General features: G+C 45.6%; 1 long non-coding RNA gene across 4 annotated transcripts; it reads left to right on the forward strand.

Moving 5' to 3' along the window:
- The first annotated feature begins 2440 nt into the window (after positions 1–2440).
- Positions 2441–12141, forward strand: LOC120966461 (uncharacterized). Of its 4 annotated transcripts, none has more exons than XR_012187804.1 (3): positions 2441–3420; positions 8555–9436; positions 10653–12141. It is a non-coding gene; the product is annotated as an uncharacterized lncRNA (long non-coding RNA). The 4 variants fall into 4 exon arrangements; XR_012187805.1 differs by having other exon boundaries at positions 2441–3108; positions 9047–9436; XR_012187806.1 differs by having other exon boundaries at positions 2453–9436; positions 10653–10853; positions 11693–12141.
- The last annotated feature ends 1641 nt before the right edge of the window (positions 12142–13782 follow it).

The raw sequence follows: 13782 nt of genomic DNA on the forward strand, positions 1-13782 counted from the left end.
ATCTATGTCAACCCAACAAACACCTTCGGAGACACATGCAGAGCATCTTTATAATCACCCAGTTACGTTGTGACGTTTGATAGCACACAAAGTGTTCCTCCGGTATTCGGGAGTTGCATAATCTCATAGTTAGAGGAATATGTATAAGTCATGAAGAAAGCAATAACAATAAAACTTAGCGATCATTATGCTAAGCTAACGGATGGGTCTTGTCCATCACATCATTCTCTAATGATGTGCTCCCGTTCATCAAATGACAACACATGTCTATGGTTAGGAAACTTAACCATCTTTGATTAACAAGCTAGTCAAGTAGAGGCATACTAGGGACACTCTGTTTTGTCTATGTATTCACACATGTACTAAGTTTCCGGTTAATACAATTCTAGCATGAATAATAAACATTTATCATGATATAAGGAAATATAAATAACAACTTTATTATTGCCTCTAAGGCATATTTCCTTCAGTACACACCTTATCCCTGTGCAAGACAACCAAACAGTGAGCTCTCAAATTTCTAGTGATGGTTCTTCATGGAAAGAAGAAATAGTTAGAGAACCTTTTGCGGAGGACACCACAGATAGAATTCTTAAAATGCCCCTAAGATCTGAAGGGTGCAGTGATTTCACCTCCTGGCCATACACCAACATTGGAATTTACACAGTGAGATCAGGCTATAATCTTGCAAGAACACATCTTTTCTGGATTAGCCAAAGCTCTCCAGGCAGAGGGTCATCATCGGAACAGTGTGTTATGTAGAAATTGTGGAAAACCTATGGAGAATTCAGTGTCCAGAAAGAATGAAGATTGTGTTGTGGGGAATTGCACAATATTTCCTTCCTACCAGTGACCAACTCCTCGGGCGATCAATCCAAACAAGGTATGATTGCACATATTGTAACAATTTGAAACAATGGAACACTGTTTTCTTCTTTGCCACTATGTGAAAGAAATCTGAGCAGAGCTAAAGAAATCATTCGATATATCACTAAATCTGAAAAGCTTTGTCCATGTGCAACAATGGTTATTGAACTGGATTTCTAATGCCTCACATCTCCATTCAATGATCCTTGCTGTTGCAATTTGGCACATTTGGGAGAATCAGAACAATTAATATAAGAAATGGTGAAAAATGCCTAATCCTTCATGTGTGGTGGGCAAGATCAAAGCTTATGTTGATTTCATCTTATTGTACAACTTCAGGTCAACTATCTCCACTAGGCATGAGCACCAGAAAACAGTCCCAAAGTGGTCTCCGCCGCTGGCTGGGTCGGTCCTGGTCAATGTTGATGTTGTGATTCCCCCCAGACCAAACACATGGGCATTGGTGTTGTCTTTCGCAACCACCTGGGTCTGCTGTTAGCTACAAGCAGAAGATTTGTTGATTATGTGGATAACCAGAGCTGGGTGAAGCTATTCCTATGCGCCATGCTTTAACCTTCGCTGAAGAAACTGGCTTCCAGCAGATTATTGTAGCTTCTGGTTGTGCTAATTTGGTCAGTAAGGTGAAAAGTGGAGAGAAGAACAGATCTCACATAGTTGCCATAGTCTTTGATATTAAGAGAAGAGTTCCAAAGTTCATGCCATGTAATTTTACTCATGCTAGTCGTTCTTGTAATGAGGCATCTCATGTTCTAGCAAAGTCAACTAAACATGATGTAGGGTCTTGCTGGTTTAATGTGTCTCATGATATTATTAGGGCCATTATTTGCACTGAACAAATTTCTGAATGCATATACGAAGCTGTCTTTTGTAAAAAAAAACATGACAACAATTGAAGATGGGATAAAGGACTCCCGGTCCCTTCCCAAGGACATTGGGTGTCCTTGCCAGCCTCGCCACTGCAACTTGGATAGCGAGAGCTGCGGAGGCGCTCCCAAGCACCTGACGGGCTCGCAGATCTTCGGCATGTCCAGCCGTTGTTCTTTGTTTCTAGCCTTGCTAGAGGAGACCTCTCCATTGTGCCCTTTCTTCAACCTTCATAGGGGAGGAGGTGCCACCGCACCCTCGTCTCCCTCGAACTCCTCCTTGGAGGCTTCAGTGTCATTGTCGTCGTCATCGTCATCACCACCACCCTCCTCCAACGTGGAGGTTGCGACGGCCTCGCTTTCCACCTCTTTGGGAGATGCGACAGCTTCATCTTCATCCTGGGAGGCGGCGACCTCCAGCTCTGAAAGTGCATCTGAATGGGCTGGACTTTTCTGTTACTAGTAACAAAATAATACTCCCTCCATTCCTAAATATTTGTCTTTCTACAGATTTCAACAAGTGACTATATACGAAGCAAAATGAGTGAATCTACACTTTAAAATATATCTATATATATCCGTATATGGTAGTCCATTTGAAATCACTAAAAAGACAAATATTTAGGAACGGAGGGAGTATTATGTTACCGTCGGCCCTATATAGGACGCGATTGGCAAATTCCTAAATTGAGCCCAGCAGCCCGAACCGGTACCACTCGAGAAAAAAAGGACACCCTTACCTCCCGCACCCACGCCCCTCCACTGTGACCAACTGACCATCGTCGCCGCCTCCTTCCACCGCGCCGACAGCATCCCTCCACCGCACGCCGACCCTTACTTCCCCGTGCTGGCCGTATCCCTGCCCCGCGCGCCGCCCCTCCTTCCCCGCATCGGCCATCTCCCTGCCCCGCGCGCCGGCCCCTCCTTCCCCCGCGCCGACCGCCTCTCCCCACTGTGCGCCACCCTCCTCCTTCCCCCGCGCCGCCGGTCTCCATATCCTTTCCCTGACCCGCCGGACGACGCATCCTTCCCAGATCCCGCCGCCCCGCAACACAACCGGCGCCGCGGCTGGCGCCCCGCACCAGATTCATGCGCTGCTACTGCTCTACCACCATGTGCAGGCAGTTCAACGCTACAACCACAGGCCGTTCAATCTCTCCGCCATGGACATGCCCTCCACCTCCTTCTGGCTGCCTCTCATCCCGGTGTGGCCAGGGCATTGGGTTCGCCGCCGCTGCGACCAGCAGTCCAACCCGGCCGTCCCAGGCCGTTCACCCGTCGCAGCTCCCAGGCCGACTGTGTCGAGCCACCTTCCGCCCGCACCTTGGGCTCCCATATGCGTCCCCTACCCCAGCTGGTGCACATGTCCCTGCCCACCGCCCCCCTCTTTGTTCTTCACTGCATAAGCTTTTGCTGAGTGCATGCCATGTGTTTGCTAAAATGTCTCAGTGCACTCCCTACTAGTTTTGATGTGTTCATGTTCATTTGTAGCTAATGTAAAATCTGGTTTCGCTTGATGCAAGGACAAAGAAGTGAGCAAAAAGGAGAAATTGATCAATTGCTCATTATGCAGCGGTGGTTCCTGTGCACATGTTAACACACGTATCATGGAAATGGGAATGATCAATTGCCTCTCATAGGATTTGCTATAACTGTGTACACCTTGTAGGTGTTAGGAATAAGCAACTTGTATTCCCATGAGGCCATAGGCCGATATATATATACATGTACAGGTGTGGTACATATGCAGGAAACCCCTTATACTACGGGATAAATACAAAGGGGTATACATGACTTATATTATAACTCTAACACCCCCCTCAAACTCATGGTGGAGGAACAACGCTGAGTTTGGAGAGATAAAAGCCATGTTGTGCTCTAGTCTGGGCCTTCGTCAGGAAATCCGCCAACTGTAACTCGGAAGGCACATACTGAAGAGCAACGACCTGATCCTGCACAGCAGCGCGCACATAGAAAGCATCAACACCAATATGCTTGGTGAGCTCATGCTTCACAGGATCGCGCGCAATGCTAATAGCACTTGTACTGGCAGATAAGAGCATAGTCGGTGTAGTGACAGAAACACCAAAGTCCTGAAGTAACCACCGTAACCAAGTCACCTCTGCCGTCAAAAGAGCCATAGCTCGCAACTCAGCCTCAGCACTCGAACGGGAAACTGCAATCTGTTTCTTCGTCTTCCAGGCAATGAGAGAACCGCCAAGAAAAACACAGTAAGCAGAAAGCGAACGGCGATCAGAAGGATCACTAGCCCACGTAGCATCCGCATAGGCCTGAAGCTGTAAAGAACTGGAGCTAGGAAAGAAGAGACGGTGAGAGATCGTGCCCCGAAGATATTGGAGAACACGAAGGAGATGACTATAATGAACCGATGTGGGAGCAGAAACAAACTGACTCAGAATATGAACCGGATAAGAGATGTCCGGACGAGTGACAGCTAGATAGACAAGACTGCCAACGAGATGACGATAACGCGTCGGGTCAGGGAGAGGATCACCATCAGTAGCACAAAGGTGAACATTGAGCTCCATAGGAGTCTCAACAGTGCGCTCGTCAGAAAGAGCAGCACGAGCAAGAAGATCCTGGATATACTTTTCCTGGGATATAAAAAAGCCATCATCGGTAGAAGAGACTTCAATCCCAAGAAAATAGCGAAGAGGTCCAAGATCAGACATAAGAAACTGCTCACTAAGACGAGCCTTTACAAAGGCAATATACTCGGGGTCATCCCCAGTGATGACCATATCATCAACATAGAGAAGAAGAAGAGTCCGGCCACGAGGAGAAAGGTGAATAAACAATGCGGGATCATGAGCACTTGCTGAAAAACCAGCAGTAGTGACCACAGAAGCAAAACGCTCAAACCAGGCGCGAGGGGCTTGCTTAAGGCCATAGAGAGAGCGACGAAGACGACACACCATGCCATCATGAACAGAATACCCAGGTGGTGGCTGCATGTACACCTCCTCACGCAGCTCACCATTAAGAAAGGCATTCTTAACATCAAGCTGAGATATAGACCAGTGGCGTGCAGAGGCAACGGCAAGAAGTGTACGAATAGTGGTCATATGGGCCACAGGAGCAAAAGTCTCGTCATAATCACGACCATGCTCCTGCTGAAAACCACGAGCCACGAGACGAGCTTTGTGACGCTCAAGAGAACCATCGGAGCGAGTCTTAACCTTGTAGACCCACTTACAAGTGATGGGACGGACTCCGGGAGGAAGAGAAACAAAATCCCAGGTACCAGTGCGTTCAAGAGCAGCAATCTCCTCCGCCATCGCAAACTGCCATTCAGGATGAACAACAGTCTGACGGTAAGAAGTCGGCTCAAGAACAGCAGCACCAGCGGTGGGAAATCCAAAGCGATCAATAGGCGGACGAGGACGAGAACGCAAGCCATAAGTAGGCTGAGAGGAAGAGGACGACTCATCCAAGGAAGCATCCACAGGTCGTGAACGACGAGTGTAATGCTGAGGAAGAGATGGAACAAGAGAAGGAGGAATCGCCAAGGTAGAATCAGGGGGTGGCGACGAAGAAGTCACCGGAGATGAAGGTGTAGAATCCGGTGACATGCTAGGTGAGGAGACCGGGGAAGATGGTGGCGGTGAATCGACGAGGGGTGGAGAAGCAGAGGGAGTGGGACGAATAGGCACAGGCGCGACGGGAGTGATAGGGGAGTCAGGAAAAGTGAGAAAAGAGATATCCTCCACTGAAAAGACCGAGGAAGATGGGCGTGGGTAAAAAGGACGAGACTCATCAAAAGTCACATCTCGAGAGATACGCATCCGACGACCGACAGGATCCCAACAACGATAGCCCTTATGCTCATCACTGTAGCCTAAGAAGACACACTCAACAGACTGAGCGGTCAGTTTGGTGCGTTCGCGAGGGGCAAGAAGAACATAGCAAACACAACCAAACAAGCGAAGCATCGAATAATCGGGAGAGCGATCAAACAGACGCTCAAAAGGAACACCACCCTGCAAAGCAGCAGATGGCTGAAGGTTGATGAGATAGACAGAAGTGGAGATAGCCTCGGCCCAAAAATGAGGCGGAAGAGAGGCGGCGATCATCATAGCATGAGCCGTCTCAAGAAGGTGACGATGCTTGCGCTCAGACACACCATTCTGAGCATGAGCACCAGGACAAGAGAACTGGGCAAGAGTACCCTGCTCAGCAAGGACACCACGCAACATCTTAGAGATATACTCACCAGCGGAGTCAGCACGAAAAACACGAATGGGTGAAGAGAACTGAGTATGAACCATGGCAGCAAAACGCTTATAAATGGACAACACCTCACTACGTGAAGTCATGAAATAAAGCCATGTGTAACGAGAAAAATCATCGATGAAAATAATATAGTATTTATGACCACCTTTCGAAGTGAAAGGAGCCGGACCCCATACATCAGAATGGACTAAATCGAAAGGACGCTGAGACACTAACTCACTATGAGAATATGGTAGCTGAATCTGCTTGCCAAGACGACAACCCTGACACTCTAAAGAGACATCTCCTGAGACAGACCCCAGAAGACCTCGACGAACTAAAGACGATAATCGAGAACCACACAGATGACCGAGTCGATGATGCCACTGCTTGAAGGAACCAGTAACAGAAGCGACAGCAGCGGAGGAACTGGCGATGGTGGTGGCAGCGGAAGGAACATGAAGCCAGTCCAACTCCCAAAGACCCTGAGAATCACGGCGGCGAGGGCCAGCCCCAACCAAAGTGTGCGTGCGACGATCCTGGACAGAACAAGAGTCAACATCAAGGATGACACGACAACCAGAATCAGTAAGTTGACCGGCAGAAAACATATTCATGGTAAGTCGAGGAACATGAGCAACATCAGGAACAGAATAAGGAGTAGAAAGATGGCCTCTACTAGCAACAGAAAGTGGAGTACCATCAGCAGTGAAGACATGAACAGGAGAATCCAGCAAGCGAAGAGAAGACAAAGCGGAAGAATGAGAAGACATATGAAAAGAAGCTCCAGAATCCAGAACCCATGGGAATGTACCTGACTGTGTAGAGGGCGGGTGCTCAGTGCGGGAAGCATCAGTCACAGAACCAGCAGTACCTGTCGAGGAAGAACCTGAAGCCGCGAGCAGACGCTTAAGTCTCAGAATATCTTGCTCGGTCAAAGCAATGGCTGAAGCTGGTGAGGGAGATGACGAAGTCCCTGAGGAGGATGATCGCGCCTTGCGCAGGTGTTTCCGCTTTGTGTAGCACTGGGACTCAATATGACCATCATTGTTGCAGTAGTCACAATGTGAACGGGGCCGACCTGAGCCTCCAGAAGGAGTGGGCAAGAGCGGCGGAGCACTCGAGCGAGAATGGGGCGGTGCAGCAGGTGGAGTGGAAGAAACCCGAGTAGCGAGCACAGAGGGAACCTCCAGCAAACCAGCACCACGTAGGCGAGTCTCCTCAGCACGAATCTCTGAAAGCGCCTCCATGAGAGAAATACGGCCACGAGCAAACAACTGAGCACGCCGGGGCTCAAACTCCTTACGGAGCCGAGACATGAACTCATAGACGCGATGAAACTCCAAATCGGCCTGGACAGCCTGGCAGCAGGGGCAAGTACGACAACCAGCACTGCAGAGAGAATCAAGCTGGCGCCAGATAGCAGAACTCTCTGCATAAAAGTCATCAACAGTAGAGTCACCCTGCTGAAGAGCATGCTTCTGACGAACCACAGAAAGATATAAGGCATCACCAGAGGGCTCATAGCGCTGACGAAGACAGGTCCACATCTGGAAGACAGTAGGAAGACCCAGAAACTCAGAAGCAAACTGAGGCAGAACACTAGCAGTGAGAACAGCTGCAGCACGAACATCATCATCAAGCCACTGAGTGTAAACAGACAAAGCACCATGATACGTCTGAAGAGCCTCCTCATAAGCCAAAGCCCTCTCATCATGGGCACGATCAGCAACCTCATCAGCAATCTTAGCCGCATCCTTGGCGGCCTGATTAGCTTCCGTAGGAAGAACCAGTGGAGTCGGCGGAGTAGGGGCCACCGGAGGAACCGGACGTGGCGGACAGCAGACCTCGCCAGAAAGAACACCCCAGAGACGGATGCCACGCATGTGAATGCGCATGAAGCCAGCGAACTTGGCGTAGTTAGTACCATCGAAGATCACCGGACAGCGAGGGACCGAAACATAGCCTGATGCAGCAGACATTTCTTTTTCTTTTTGCAAAGATCCGAAAATAGCAGAGGCCGGACGAGGACGGCGGCTGGGAGCGAGATCCGGCGCAGCAGACCTCAGACGACAGCAGTAGACGATCGGGAGGAGAGGGACCTGGCGATCCACACAGCAGGAGACGCGGCTGCGAGCCTAGCGGGCCTGGCGAACAGCGCCTGGGCGGGAACGACGGCCTGGCGGGAGCGGCGTCCTGGCGGGAGCGGCGCTGGGCGGGAGCGGCGCTGGGCGGGAGGGAAGGGCGCCTGGCGACCGCGAGCTTGCGGGAGGAGCGGACGACGGGAACGGCGCCGACCTGGAGCGGCGCCTGGGCGAGAAGGAACGACGCCTGGCGAAGAGAAGACGCGGCGGCGGCGAGATGGGATCGGAGCACGAGTTGCGCGTGCGAAAAAAGAGACCTAAAGCTCTAATACCATGTTAGGAATAAGCAACTTGTATTCCCATGAGGCCATAGGCCGATATATATATATATACATGTACAGGTGTGGTACATATGCAGGAAACCCCTTATACTACGGGATAAATACAAAGGGGTATACATGACTTATATTATAACTCTAACAGTAGGCTTTTTCAGTTGCTAGCAAAAATAGATTTGTAGCAGTTCCGCATAAAAAGTGAAATCAGTTAGTTGATGGAAACTAATTCACTTAGATATGTATACACTGCAGTAGCAGTTCGGTATAAAAAAATTCCGCAGTTCATTAAACAAAAATAGAAACACATACTGTGGTTTAGGGCCTAGACCACAAACACTTCAGTAACTAAAACAGTTCAAAATATAGTTACAATAGTAGTCCAGAGTTCAAATATAGGTGCCGTAAGCTAATTGGAATTTTTGAGGTGTTGAGAGGGAAAAATGCACTGCTCAGTTCATAAATAGCTGAAAAAAAGAAGTATAGCTTTCTGTATGTTTGTTTTGAGTTCTTGCATCAAGTGACAACAAACCTGTTTGATGGAATATTCACAAGGAATGATCAAACACAAGAGACACACTTAGTTCAAAAATCTAATTTTGGATCAGTGCAATTCTTATTTTCCATGTGTTCTGAATTTTAGGTGGCGGAGAATCAGTAAGTGCTACTACTGGTGTACGCCAAGTTCAAGGATTTTGCCAAGCTTGAGCATCCACTGGCTTCGACCTCCACCCGCTGCCGCGCGCCTGGGATTCGCAACCTCCAACCTCGCGTGGACCTCGGCTGGTTTCTCTGTCCCGAGTGCCACCGCCGGCCTCCCTGCAGCATGGCTTCGGTTCCCTCTCCGGATGCGTCTGCGCCAACCATCTTTACGAGGCTACCCTATTCCTTCGCTGGACTACTCTTTCCACCAGCATCCCCCCTAGCAAACCTCATGTCTCATATTTGTTCTTATTTTCTTGCAGGATGCATCAAAAAGCCAGATTCACAAATTCATCTTCTAAATGCTTTTGAGTTCATCGACTTCCCATTGGTAAGTCCAATTTATTTTGTGTTTCAATCTTCTTCCTATAGCACTTGTGCTTGATAATGATGTTGTACACAAAATGGCTTATGAGATATCTGCATAATGTGTATACAAATGATTTTTGGTTAATATTTTGTATGATTCATTTGGCAAAAAAGATTCTTGTTCTCTGTGGAGCTTTATACAACACTTCTGTCATCATAGCCTTTTCAAGTCTGTACATCTACATGGAAACGTTCGCCTACAAACTAGGGTTCACTTCGGTTAAAAAAAGTATATTTTACACACACAAAATGCTTGAAGTTCAATTACTGATTCTTAGTAAGTACACTCTGTTTTGGGGAGTGCACATCTTGCTTAGAAAACATGGGTAAGTTCATGAAGAGAAAAATCATACGTTGAAAATCTAGGAAAGCGGTAATCCATAGGCCCATGCTGCAGTGCTGATGCATACATGCCTGCTTCTACCTGCAGTTTTACTAGTTGTTTGTTGAACATTCCACTGTGTGTTTTTAGATGCTAAGTGTCAGTGCCATGGTTGATGGTGGTATACATCGAAAACAATGAATTGTTGCAGTGTAGCTAAAATAGAGCATCACAGGCTAATTAATTGTAGTTTCTTGTTGCGCATTTGCGCAATGACAGTTTGTGTGCACCATGTGTGTAAGAATGTTGTTGCTGGATGGCCACAAAACATAGCTTAATTAGTCTCTGCAATACAATGGTTGGCTGGAGATTTCTTTTTACTTGTCCAGAGAAAATTATATCTATACTATATGTATCAGTTCATGATATAATTTTTCATCAGTTTGTAATTCTGTCTTCTTATGATAGATAAATATACTAGTTTGGATCTTCATTAGTTTCTCAGTCTTCAATCTCATTTTCTTCTTCAGTATGTCTTGTCCCTATGTCATTCTCAGTAATTGTTTAGTATTAGATATTCTGGTTATCATTCAGAGATAAGATGTGAGTGTTTGGTGTTTCACTCCGTCCGGTGGGGAGGCGCCTCAGCCGCTCTCCTATGGGCTGTCTGGTCTGCCGCCTTCTCCGTCCGGTGGGCAGTAGACCTCTTGGCCGCTCTGCGGTGGTCCCTCTTGCCGTCCCTCTGCATGGTCGTATTGTGCTGATGCTGATGCTGCTGCAGCTGCAGCTGCTGCATCTTTGCGGTGGGCTTGCAGTTTCCTCATTGCCCTGCTTGATTTCTTATGTGATGTCGCAGACAAGAAAGTTTCTGAGTACGCGATGCGTCGATGGACGGATCCCAGGCGGCCAAACGCGACATGTTTTGTCCTGCGCCTAGAAGCTTTGGAGGCAGTACTTCCTCGACCGATCCAGCAGTGCTAGTTCATATAGAACTTGAAATTACCTATCTGCCACGGGGATGTACTGCCCTCAGTCCTCAACAAAACTAGTAGTACAGGTTCTCTGCTATACATATTAATAAGTTTTTAACATGTACTACATCTTTTCAGTACAAACTTTTAAAAAGTTTCTTTTTGAACTTCTCACAATTAATATACATGAACTTGATTAGCTTTTTAACATGTACTGATATCAACTTCATTGGATTTTTGTGCGCGTGCTTGTAACAGTCAGTTCAGATCTCGAGAGACCATAAGTTCAAGTTCACTAGTATTTTTAAATGTTGGTTGCAGTACTAGTATTTACAGATTTCTTATAATTTCCACAGGTCAGGCCGTACACATTTCTTATTTCTATTGCTATAAGTTCAAGTGATCAAATGCTATAAGCTCGCATGTTATTCTCCAATTAGTTCAAGTGATCATTGTTTTATTTTATTGTGTATATGTCTAAGAGTAAACTTTGTGACCTGAACTTTCTACTTGCTGCTTAGAGAAGGCCCCATTTGTGGCATGAACTTTCTTCTTATTGCTTAGAGAAGGTCCCTTGGAAAAGATGACTAGCTTTCCAAGTTGGGTTATCCTCAAACAGTTTATATTTTAATATGGAATAGGAAAATATGTTTGCTTTGGAGTGTGTTTTACAACTAGAACCTTTGAGACTTCATATTCTTTGCGTATGCAAAAAAACAGAGGACAAAAGTTGGCTACCTGCGTGTAGTTTTTATAATTTCCATGGGAAACTAATATTCATGCACCTCTTTGGTGGATGTTTTGATATATTTCCTTCATGAATTGTAGTTGTCGGATGGTGTTACACAATTACTATTCTAGCATCATTATTTATATTGTATTTTTAGCATTCTTGCAACCCTATTAACAACATCTTTTTGTGCAGTGTTTGTTGTTTTTTTTTATTTATGGACATCTTGGGCTTGCTGGGTGCAGAATCAAGAATGTTGGAAAAGAGACGAGCGAGAGAGACAACAAATGATTCAACTGTTCTCTTCATTGATGATGATTTACATTATATATCCCCTGAGGGGACGCATCCACCGGACGCGGCGTTTGGAAGAGAAGGGAGAGAAAGATGCGACGGTTAGCATATGGCTAACTGCCTCCTAATTACAACGTGGGGATTATCCACATAATTAATTGTAACACTCCCCCTAATCTACACTTGTTCATGCAAAATCATCATCTTGATTAGAGACTCCTCCAAAAACCCTGTGGGAAAAATATGAGGAGTATAGTGTTTTATATGTTGCCAAAACTCCTTTAAACCCGGTGCGAAAAATAAGGAGAAAATGACGCAATATATAATGGTTATCGTCTCTTTTAACTCAATATGAGAAAATCCATAGAGTTTAGAGAACAATAAATATGCCGTATATACTTCCCTAAAAACCCCGGTGGGGAAAACAGAAAGTATGGCATATGATCATGTGTTGATATTACCTCATTAAAAACCTTTATGAGAACCTATAAAGTAAACTCATGAAGGGAAAAAGAGTATAATATGATGCATTGAACAGGAACAATTTAGGAAGATACTCCCCTTGATTCTTGCAAAATTCGAAGCCGTCACATACCAATTCCGTGAAAAGTTGGTAGAGACTTTAGACTTGTAAGATATGCAATATAGCGATATTGCTTATTACGTAACCTGTTTGCATCCGGGCAACATAAGACACATTATCATTGAGATAACTGTTGGTGAATGTAGCCACGAGGTCTGTTTCGAAGACTCTCCATGAGAGGGCTACCACACCTGGTAGGAACACTAAGCTTGTCTACGATTTGACATAGTGGGGATCTGATCGTTGTATCCAATGATATCGGTGTTCACATTTCTGTGAAACTGAAAAACCAAGACAAAATGTTTGATGCATTGGAGATATCTAAAGATATTTTTGAGTACCAACCAATTGTGTTTGGTGGATTCAATGGCATTATGAAACGTTGAGTCTCAATATCTCATTTTCATCATCTCTTGGTCTAAATAGATCTTTCTCTACGTCTAGAGAATGAACTACCATGAGAGTTATGGATGGATAAGATTTGTCCACAATGAATTTCTCTAATATATTATGGATATAGACAACATAGTATACCATAATGTATGATTGAAGGTGCTCAATTTGTAGTAACGAGCGGTACTTTGGTTTACCAAAATTCTTCATTTTAAACTCCGTCATTTAGATGATTACATGTGTCGTCATTGCAGACACACAAACATGGATAATCATCATTGTAGGAGTAATCCTTGTGTATAAGGATCTCACTACGTCAGTTGTACCATATGTACTGACAATAATAAGTCGTATGGTGACTTACTGATTTTACACAATGTATGCCGATTTAGAATTGAAATTCCATCGGGAACCATCTATGTTTGAATCTAGTGATCCACATGTATATGTAATCACTACATCTATCAACTGCACAAATAGATGATTTTGTACTGCCAATGATATAAGTTATCGGAAAGAGAATCCACCTCTGAAGAATAGTTGGGTATATGCGTGAACCCTTGTGCTACAATACTTGCTCTTTGTTTCACCACCTCGTTGTTCTCAATTCTGTTTCCAGAAGAAAACTGGTGTAGGTATTGCTTATGAATACCTTCCCATTATTGAGCAAGATCATTTCTACCTAGATTATACCCTTTGCTTGAGTTCAGTCCGAGTGTTGTTCACACTTTGCCATGGCCATGGTCTTTGGATCTGAATCATTTGAAAGGTTTTTTCAATCTAGTTGACAAATGCATGTCGACAATTGTAGACTTTCAGTTATATGATTCTCCAGAATCTATATATCAATATATAGTTGATGGAAATATCGTTACCCATAGTGACTGTTCGCGATTTCCCAATGCGATTGAGTCGGGTATTTCGATATCCCGGTCATTTTGTGCATTATGACCTAGGTTGGTGGAGGTTTCCCGTCCACTGGGTGTATACTATCCATCAGGTGTCTGTCAACGTG

Source organism: Aegilops tauschii, chromosome 6 (genome assembly GCF_002575655.3).
Source record: "Aegilops tauschii subsp. strangulata cultivar AL8/78 chromosome 6, Aet v6.0, whole genome shotgun sequence".
In the NCBI taxonomy this organism is placed as follows: domain Eukaryota; kingdom Viridiplantae; phylum Streptophyta; class Magnoliopsida; order Poales; family Poaceae; genus Aegilops; species Aegilops tauschii.